We start from the raw sequence: 9,527 nt of genomic DNA on the forward strand, positions 1-9,527 counted from the left end.
AGACTTTCCCTGATTGTCACACGTCATGGAGAGATCACATTGCCCATCTGGGCACCGATGCTACAGCCATTGTGAGACCATCCCAAAGATCCATCCCTGTAGCTATCTGATTTCCAATTCTGTGCTCACCAAGCTGCCATGTAAGGAACACATTGTCTTATAAAGACTACCCACAGTACCTCAACCAGGTATGAACATTATATAACAAGATAATACAATGACACAGGCTTACCCTCTCTGATCTATCTCATCTAGTTTGTTTGTTTGTTTGTTTGTTTGTTTGTTTTCCCCTCCTGAGTCTTTAAATTATGCTCTTTAGCATCCATCCAAATTCGATTCTCATTGTGTTTTCTCCAACTCTGCCTTCCTCTTCATCTATAATTGTAAAGCTGCTCCTTTTCCTTGAGGCTTCTGATAAGCCTATTTAGTTTTCTGGTGTATGTCTACAGCTCTAGGTTGGTATTCCCAGGAAACAGACTCTCAGCTGGAGATTTGCAGGCCAGAGGTTCATTAGGGGCACTCTATGGAACAGCACTTGAAAGGAAATGAAATGAGTAGGATTGGCTGGGCAAAAGGAGAAGCTGAACTCTGTGGCTTTTGCACTATGGGCACCAGCCAGTCCTACAGGAGCCCTGAATCTGAATGGCACATCAAAGTTATCTTGACCTGGGGCAAAAGGATTAGGCCTTCAAGACCCCTCCATTAACCAGTCATTGGACAGAGGCTGCTTCCAGGAACAGGGAAATATCTTGGGCAAAGCAATTCCTCCCAGCTAAGAGTCACTGTAGGGAGAAGAAATTTCCCATCACCAGAGAGAGGTCCTGGCACCAGGGAACATGTGCTCAGTCCTGGAGAGGTATCTGGACACACTTCTTCAGCTACCACATCTGTCACTGACTGGATGAACCCAGCCGCATTCCTCCTTGGCTTGAAACAACTCCAGACCATCTTCACATTAAAAATAAAAAAGTTTTCCTGCCCTCTTTCCTCCTCAAGTACTGCCCTATTAATGTGTAGATGTCACTAGCTGTATATGGTGGCCCTCATGACAACTATGTTCAAAAGAAGACCTAAAGTACTATGAATTCCATGGACATAAAATCAGTAAGCTACTAAACTGTTTGGGCGACTTTATCCTAAAGTCTACTAGGAACTCCAAGTGCTATTAACATAACAGGCTATAACAGATACATCAAACCCATTTACATACAATGTTCATATATGGTTAATATACTTTAAAAAAGAAACTTTAGGGATCTTGAAACTCTTTGAATCTTGAAACATTCTTACTGTTGCATTAACTGACTTTTAAGATGTGAAATATATATACATCACATCTCTCTCTATAGATAGACAGATGATAGATAGATAGATAGACATGCATATGGGCTTCCCAGGTGTCTCAGTGGGTAAAGAATTAGCCTCTAATGCAGGAGATGCAGGAGACATGGGTTTGATCCCTGGGTTGGGAAAATCCCCTGGGGTAGGAAATGGCAACCCACCTCATTATTCTTGCCTGTAGAATCTCATGGACAGAAGTGCCTGGTGGGCTACAGTCCATGAGGTAGCAAAGAATCAGACACAACTGAGCGATTAACACATACATCTATATATACGTATGTATGTATACATATACAGAATGGCACATTTACTCAGCCATTAAATAAATGAAATAATTCCACTTGCAGCAACATGGATGGACCTAGAGACTGTCATATTAAGTGAAGTAAGTCAGAAAGAGACAGACAAATGCCATTCGATATCATTTACATGTGGAATCTAAAATATGACACAAATGAACACATGTATGAAACAAAACAGACTCACAGATATAGAGAACAGATTTCCTGTCGCCAAGCAGAAGGGGGCTTAAGGGAGGGATAGATGGAAGGGTTTGAGATTAGCAGATGCAATCTATTATATATGGGATGGATAAATAAGATTCTACTGTATAGTATAGGGAACAATATTCAATATCTTGTGACAAAAATGGAAAATTTGAAAATCTATATATGTATATATACAAAAATTTGAAATATATTTATATGTATAGCTGAGTCACTTCGAGGTTCAGTCAATTTGCTGTCCATCATTCTGCTGTGCTTTGCTGAACAGTCACTTTGCTGTACACGAAGTAACACACCATTGTGAATAAACTATACTTCAATATAGGTTTTTTTAAATTTTTTTAAATTAACTAACTTTTCAATATGAAAACAATAATTATGTTCTCTGAAACAACTGCTTATCCAAATTTTTAAGTAAGAAATGGTGTTCCTTAAATATGCAATATGGTTACCAGGAAAAAAATATACTAAGTTTATCATCAGAAAACCTAGATTTGAGATCAAACTAAACATACTTACTAGCTTTGTGGTCTTATGTAAGATAAAACCCTCTGAATCTAAATTTTTCTCCTCTGTACAATGTATTGATAATAATAATGAAATGTACCTCATACAGTTAACCAAATTGAATAGCATCAACAGAAAGTAAGTAAAGTCACTCAGTCGTGTCCGACTCTCTGTGATCCCGTGGACTGCAGACCACCAGGCTCCTCAGTCCATGGGATTCTCCAGGCAAGAATACTGGAGTGGAGTGCCATTTCCTTCTCCAGGGGATCTTCCCGACCCAGGGATCAAACCCGGGTCTCCCGCATTGGAGGCAGACCCTTTAACCTCTGAGCCACCAGGGAAGCCCTATTAATTACTGCTTGCTAGTCATTCTGCTAATCACATATATTTCCATATTTTAAGCCTTAGTATAACTTTAAAGAAGTAGGTCCTACTATTCTTTCTACTTTAAGGATTTGAAGTGAAAATGGCAAAGATTAAAGAGCTTCCCCGAAGGCCAAGTAGCTAGTAACCCTCAGGTCCAACTGCAGAGATTATAATTTAATTCTCTTCTGCACTTCCTCGCCAAACATATCTGAAAGTATTTTAAAGTTGGTAAAGCTTCATTTTAAATGCTCTTTTGTATTGGCCTTTGTCTTTTTTTGAGCTTCTTTTGTCATTGAGCCTGTCTCAGTGGTGAGAAGGTAGTTACTGCAGGTTCCATGTGGTCCATTACTTTGTCTTGACATACTTGAACTTTATTTTGGTAAGAGGCAAAAGGCGGTGACAACATTCACTGGCACCAAAAGGACATGAAAGTTGAACTCACATTTCCTGGCACGATCTGATGGCAAAGTCATTCCTAAAGCCTAGTGAATCAACTGCAAACACAAGTTTTAGCACCATTTCATAATTCTTATAAGACTGTGGACAAATATTTTAAGAGATAGTTCTCAGTGATTTATTCCTACATTGGTGAACATCCAACGATATTAACATTCTACCCATTTGTAAATTCAGACAGACACAACTTTCTAAATACACTTTATTATTCCAGTGATGTAACGGATAAGCTCAGCCTAGTTGCTATTTTAATTACTCTATTTCACCATGCCAAAAAAATCTGTTTCAAAGTGTATCAGAACTCAGTCCAAAATATAAGCTATTCACCTGTAAAAATAGGGTTGGGGGATTTTAGAAAAATGCAATTACATTTTTTTTAAGACACACAAAAAAACTTTAATTGCTCACTTTATTTTTCCAAGGTCTCTGAAAACTCAAAAGAGGGTCTAAACAGATTCTGGACTTTATAAAAGAAATTAACTTCCCAGATTAATATATTGTTTGCCAAGTTTCAGTTTAGAGTGAATTTTTACAAGCAAGTTATAAAACTCCTGAAAAGACCATGGGGACTAAGAATGGAAAAGCTCAGAGAACTCCAATATATCTGATGATAACCTAAGAGCCAAAAACACATGGTGAGATTGCTATCCCAAATGGTGAAAAAGAGACAAAGTCAGTTCATATGGTAAAATAAATGATATATTTTATGGTGTTCATATATTTTGAAAGGCATGCCATAGGATATTCTGTAAAACTTTATTTGGATCTGTGGGAGACTGAATGACTCATTGGCCAGTAATGGGATACAGAGCTCTCTGCTTCAGGGCCACCAATATGAATCTTCTTTGGGAAGAGAGTATGATATAAAATTGTTACAATGGATCAACTTTTGCTTAATCCCCACTCACCACCCACCCCTGCACTCCACACTCTCCATGCCTTCTCCATGCCTCCAATCTTTTGCGGCTGAAAGATACCATTTATAATTGAAAGATACATACATGTTTAATGAAGTAAAAATGGATGATTCTCATTCATTTTATCTCAGTCAGTCAATAAATAATTTGTGGAAACTTTAACAAAGACATCAGGAAACTAATCTCACATATCACAGTTTATTAGCAAATGTCCAATGGACCTCCTTGGTGATTAAAAATCAGCACAAACTACAAGGAAAGTATCCATCTAATGAAAATTATTGTCAGGAATAATCAAGAAATGAAACAAATAATAATGAACAGGAAAGAACTGCAGGCAGAGAAGTTTTCTTTTATTGACTATTTTTATATATATATATATATATATATATATATATATATATATATATATATATATATATATATATAAATCTTCCCTGGTGGCTCAGATGGTTAAGAATCTGCCTGAAATGCAGGAGACCCAGGTTTGACCCCTGATTTGGAAAGATCTCCTGGAGAAGGCAACAGTAACCCACTCCAATATTCTTGCCTGGAGAATCACATGGACAGAGGGCCTGGTGGTCCAACAAACAGTTGGACAAGACCAAGTGACTAAACTTTCACTCTTTTATATATATGTGTGTGTGTGTGTGTGTGTGTGTGTGTGTGCAAATTATGTAGGCAATTGCCTATAACTACTAAATAGATTTTAATAAAACTGAATTATCTATAAAAAGTACAACTTAGCACCAGTGTGACCTTGTAGTTTTAATTTGTTCTTTAGAATTAAAATAATATAAAATATATTACTTTGAATTTTAAAGCTATTATTCAATTATAGTAGAATACTGCACATACAAACAATTTGTACCTCCAGTGAAAAGTTTTGTAGTTCATGTTTTATATTTTAAACACAAATTTAAAATCCAAATGGTCACACAGGATGATAGAATTGAAGTAATTCAAGTTCTAGCTCTCTTTTTACAAACATTTTATTGACCATTTGTTTTAAGTTCACTGTTTAAATCACAGGAACATGTAGTTCAGTAGGAGTTGAAGAAACAAATAGTTCCTTAACATTGGAATCCTTAACTAACTTCTCAAAACAAACCCTTATAGCTGAGTCCATATGTGTTGGAGAACCAACGGTATCACTGGAAGTTCTCCAACTTAACTTCCACATAGAAAACAGTTTTTATTAAAGTCCAAGCTACAAAAATGTGCTAATTTGAAGCTTACATATATATTATTTAAGTTCATCATTGCAATTGTTTAGAACCTAAGCCAACTTTTTTTTTTCCAGAGAGAAGTATTTTGTTAATGACTGTCTAGAATTTCCAGCATGTGGTCATAATGAAAACCATCTTACTTTTAATGAGTCTATTACTGTTAAACTCCCCTCTGTTCTGTACCCAGGGCAGATCACTAACTGGTCGTAGGCTTGGGGTGCCGTTCACTGATGTTCAACACTGACTTATCAAAGATGTCTGCAATGAGATGATATCTCCTCTACGGCATGGGACATTTAACTCTTTTACCATGAAGAATTGATTCTTCTGAACTGTGGTGCTGGAGAAGACTCTTGAGGGTCCCTTGGACAGCAAGAAAATCCCACCAGTCAATTCTATAGGAAATTGATGCTGAATATTCACTGGAAGGACTAATGCTGAAGCTCAAGCTCCAATACTTTGACCACCTGATGCAAAGAGCTGACTCTCATCCTCCTGATGCTGGGAAAGATGGAGGGCAGGAGAAGGGGATGACAGAGGATGAGATAGTTGGATGTCATCACTGACTCAATGCACATGAGTTTGAGCAAACTCCAGCAGATAGTGAAGGACAGGGAAGCCTGGTGTGCTGCAGTCCATGGAGTCACAGGATTGGACACGACTTAGTGACTAAACAAAAACAATGGCAAAATACAAGCAACCTCTGCATGGGAATCTTTCTTCATGGGGAAAATATCTTTTTTACTGACACTATGTGGCATTTCTCTCAAGTGCCTATTTGAAACTGCTGCTGCTGCTGGTGCTAAGTCGCTTCAGTTGTGTCCAACTCTGTGCAACCCCATAGACAGCAGCCCACCAGGCTCCCCCATCCCTGGGATTCTCCAGGCAAGAACACTGGAGTGGGTTGTCATTTCCTTCTCCAATGCATGAAAGTGAACAGTGAAAGTGAAGTTGCTCAGTCGTGTCCGACTCTTCGCGACCCCATGGACTATAGCCTACCAGGCTGCTCCGTCCATGGGATTTTCCAGGCAAGAGTACTGGAGTGGGGTGCCATTGCCTTACATGTCCTTAATCATCACTCCAAATAATAAAATGTGGAAACATGGCTGCTTTGGGGTTTTTAGCCATCTTAGTGCTATGTCCAAACTGCAAGCAAGAGAATATAGCTATATAACAGCATGAACAGAGTAATAAACATCAGATGACCTGGCTAGTCACATGCCATAAGAACAGCTTCAGAAATTGTCCATCCAGTACAGGCTGGTAGAAGTCCAAGTCTTCCTATTGGAAGACTTTAAGACTTCCTTAAAGTCTTCTAACTTTAGACAAGAAAATGAAGTCACTCAGTTGTGTCAGACCCTTTGCGACCCCGTGGACTGTAGCCCTCCAGGCTCCTCTGTCCATGGGATTCTCCAGGCAAGAATACTGGAGTGGGTTGCCATTTCCTTCTCCAGGGGATCTTCCCAACCCAGGGATCGAACCTGGGCCTCCTGCACTGTAGGCAGATGCTTTATCCTCTGAGCCACCAGGGAAGCCCAAAGCTTATACCTTAATGTAGACCTGTCTGTTAGCTATTCTGCAGGAAATCAACAGCACAATTAAAAATAGATTTGGGGGATATACAAAGTCTGTCACTGAAGTCAGCAAATAAACAGTTTTATTCCATAATTTGTAAAACACAGTCATGTGTTCATCATCAAGATCAACCCTGATGATGACTAGAAGGTGCTAAGATAAAACAGAGATGGTATAGAAAATTATAATACAACGTGAAAACCTATGATCAGGAAGCAGGAGATGGAAAATTAGCAATAGTCAGTGAAAAACAAAATCCAACTAAGTTTGTTCAATACTATGTTTCTTACAGTTAGCATTCACATACCACACAGGAGTTGACTTTTGTTTTATTACATAAGAAAAGCACAGCTTTGTACCTAACCTTGTCTACAAAATTATCCTATATAATATCCTACCTACAAAACACACACACACAACGGCAGCAACAGTAAAAACCACAGCATAAATTAAAATGTACTTCATTTTGACAAAAATTCTCTTAGTATAATCTGGTGATATTTGTTATAATAATTTGATTTTAAATTAAGCTAACTATTAGGACTTTCTGAACGGTTCTTAGTTAAATCCCATAGTGATTCTTTATTCTAGACCTGGATTTTTATTTAGTTTCCATAGACTGCTATGTTGTAAGAATAAATGCCTCTCCATAAATGCCTCTCTGAATGGTGTCTTCATCTTCACCTGGCACTATAAAATCTGAAACCTCTGGAGGACATTGCTACCTCAGCAATGTTTTCAAGGGTGGCCATTTTTCCTCCTCCAGCCCACTTACCACTAAACCTGAAAATGGCATATATACTTAGTGCTCTTCATTGCTTTTCACAGTCGTTATTTCCTCCATATCCCTAAGAGGTGCCCTGTTCCTTTGCAGCACTTGCAACTGCCACGTTGCAGTCATCTAACATCCTTTTGTACCCAGTCTTCTGATCTGAAAGTCTTCTGGTCACTTTCTCCTTCAGTGACTATTTGATTACCTGGTTTACTGCCCATCTCTCTACCATTTCTCTTGTCATCCTTCTCTAAAAACCTCTAACTCAATGGAAATTCAACTCCTGGAAATTCACTTCCTTGTTATATTTACTTCGAATCATCTTATCTCCTTATATCAGGTCTCCCACTGCATGTTTACAACATCAATAAGTACATCACCTCAAAGATGTCAACTATATGGTCATGCAATCTTTGACACTCCCCAGCAAGGAACTCGAAAGTATCATTTTCACTATATTATCCTGTCATATCTGTACTTCTTTTTTCATACAACTTGCATCTCATTCTGTGGACCATTCTTATAACTTTGTATAACCTGGGATCCCCTATCTGTCTTCTGCTGTAATTACTTAGCAAAACCATATGCATGACTAAATAGGAAAACTATCTCCCTTTATTCAGGCATCTCAGCATACAGAGTGACTTTATATCACTATAAATTTGGGTCTACACACCTCAAAACTTAAGCACTGCTTAACAATCCAACTGCAATATCCTAACCATTCTATTATCCTACTCTCTAAGGCAACTACTTTACACTTTATCTTGTAACATCAAAACACTAACATGTTCTGCCCCTTTATTGTTCTCAGCTATTGATCATTTTTTCGTCAGTTCAAGAAACAAGAAGAAAATGTCCTTCTCCTGTAACTAAACTTGTTGATTCCCTTGCATCTTTGCTTCTACACTTTTTTCCTTCATGTCCCATGCATTAATTATTGTCCAAACGTCTTTTAAAGACAAACTCCTGCATATTTATATTGGGTTTTATCCCCCACCAACTCAATGACTTCCTTCCTATGGGTTTTGCTTCTTTCCCCTGCATTATTTTCATCAACTAAAAGTATGCATAACTATCATTAAAAATAAGAACTGCTTTCTTAATCAGACATCTCTAGTTACTGCTCCATTTGTCTGATGCCCTTTAAAGAAAATTCTTTGGAAATGTAACTATACTAGCTGTTTCACAGCCTCTTATCTTCTCCTGAGTAAACATCAATCAAGTTGTTATCCCTATCATTCTATTGTCTTATGTCGGTCACTAATGACTCCATGCAGTCAGCTCAATGGTCAGTATACCACTGTAATCTTACTTGACTTCTCAGGAGAGTTTGGCACAGGTGAACACTGTTTTTCATGAAAACCTTTCCTTACTGAACCTCTTTACATCCCACTTTTGGATTTTCTCCTGTCTCCCTTAACTCTCCTTTCAGTCTCCCTTGCTAAACCCTCCTCCTCTTCATGACTTCATGAGGACTCCAAGAGTCAGTCTTCTGTTCTCTTTTCTTCCTTATCTACTTTTATTTTCTAAATAATCCTATCTAATCACACAACTTTGAGTATCACCTAATAGTATTTACTTTATATCTCTAGCCCAAACTCTCTACTACTGAGCATTCAACTGATACTATAATTGTGTATATAACATTTTCACTTGACTATCAAATAAGCATCTCAAATTAGTTGTTGTTCAGTCACTCAGTCATATCTGACTCTTTGTGATCCCCACAGACGGCAGCATACCAGGCTTCCCTGTCCTTCACTATCTCTCGGAATTTGCTCAAACTCTACGTCCACTGAGTCAGTGATGATATCCAACCATCTCGTCCTCTGTCATCCCCTTCTCCTTCTGCCTT

General features: G+C 38.1%; 1 non-coding gene across 1 annotated transcript; it reads right to left on the reverse strand.

The window, feature by feature from the left end:
- TRNAC-ACA lies at positions 6,783 to 6,854 on the reverse strand. Its single transcript has one exon. It is a non-coding gene; the product is annotated as a tRNA-Cys (tRNA).

Source organism: Capra hircus, chromosome 3 (assembly GCF_001704415.2).
Source record: "Capra hircus breed San Clemente chromosome 3, ASM170441v1, whole genome shotgun sequence".
NCBI lineage: Eukaryota > Metazoa > Chordata > Mammalia > Artiodactyla > Bovidae > Capra > Capra hircus.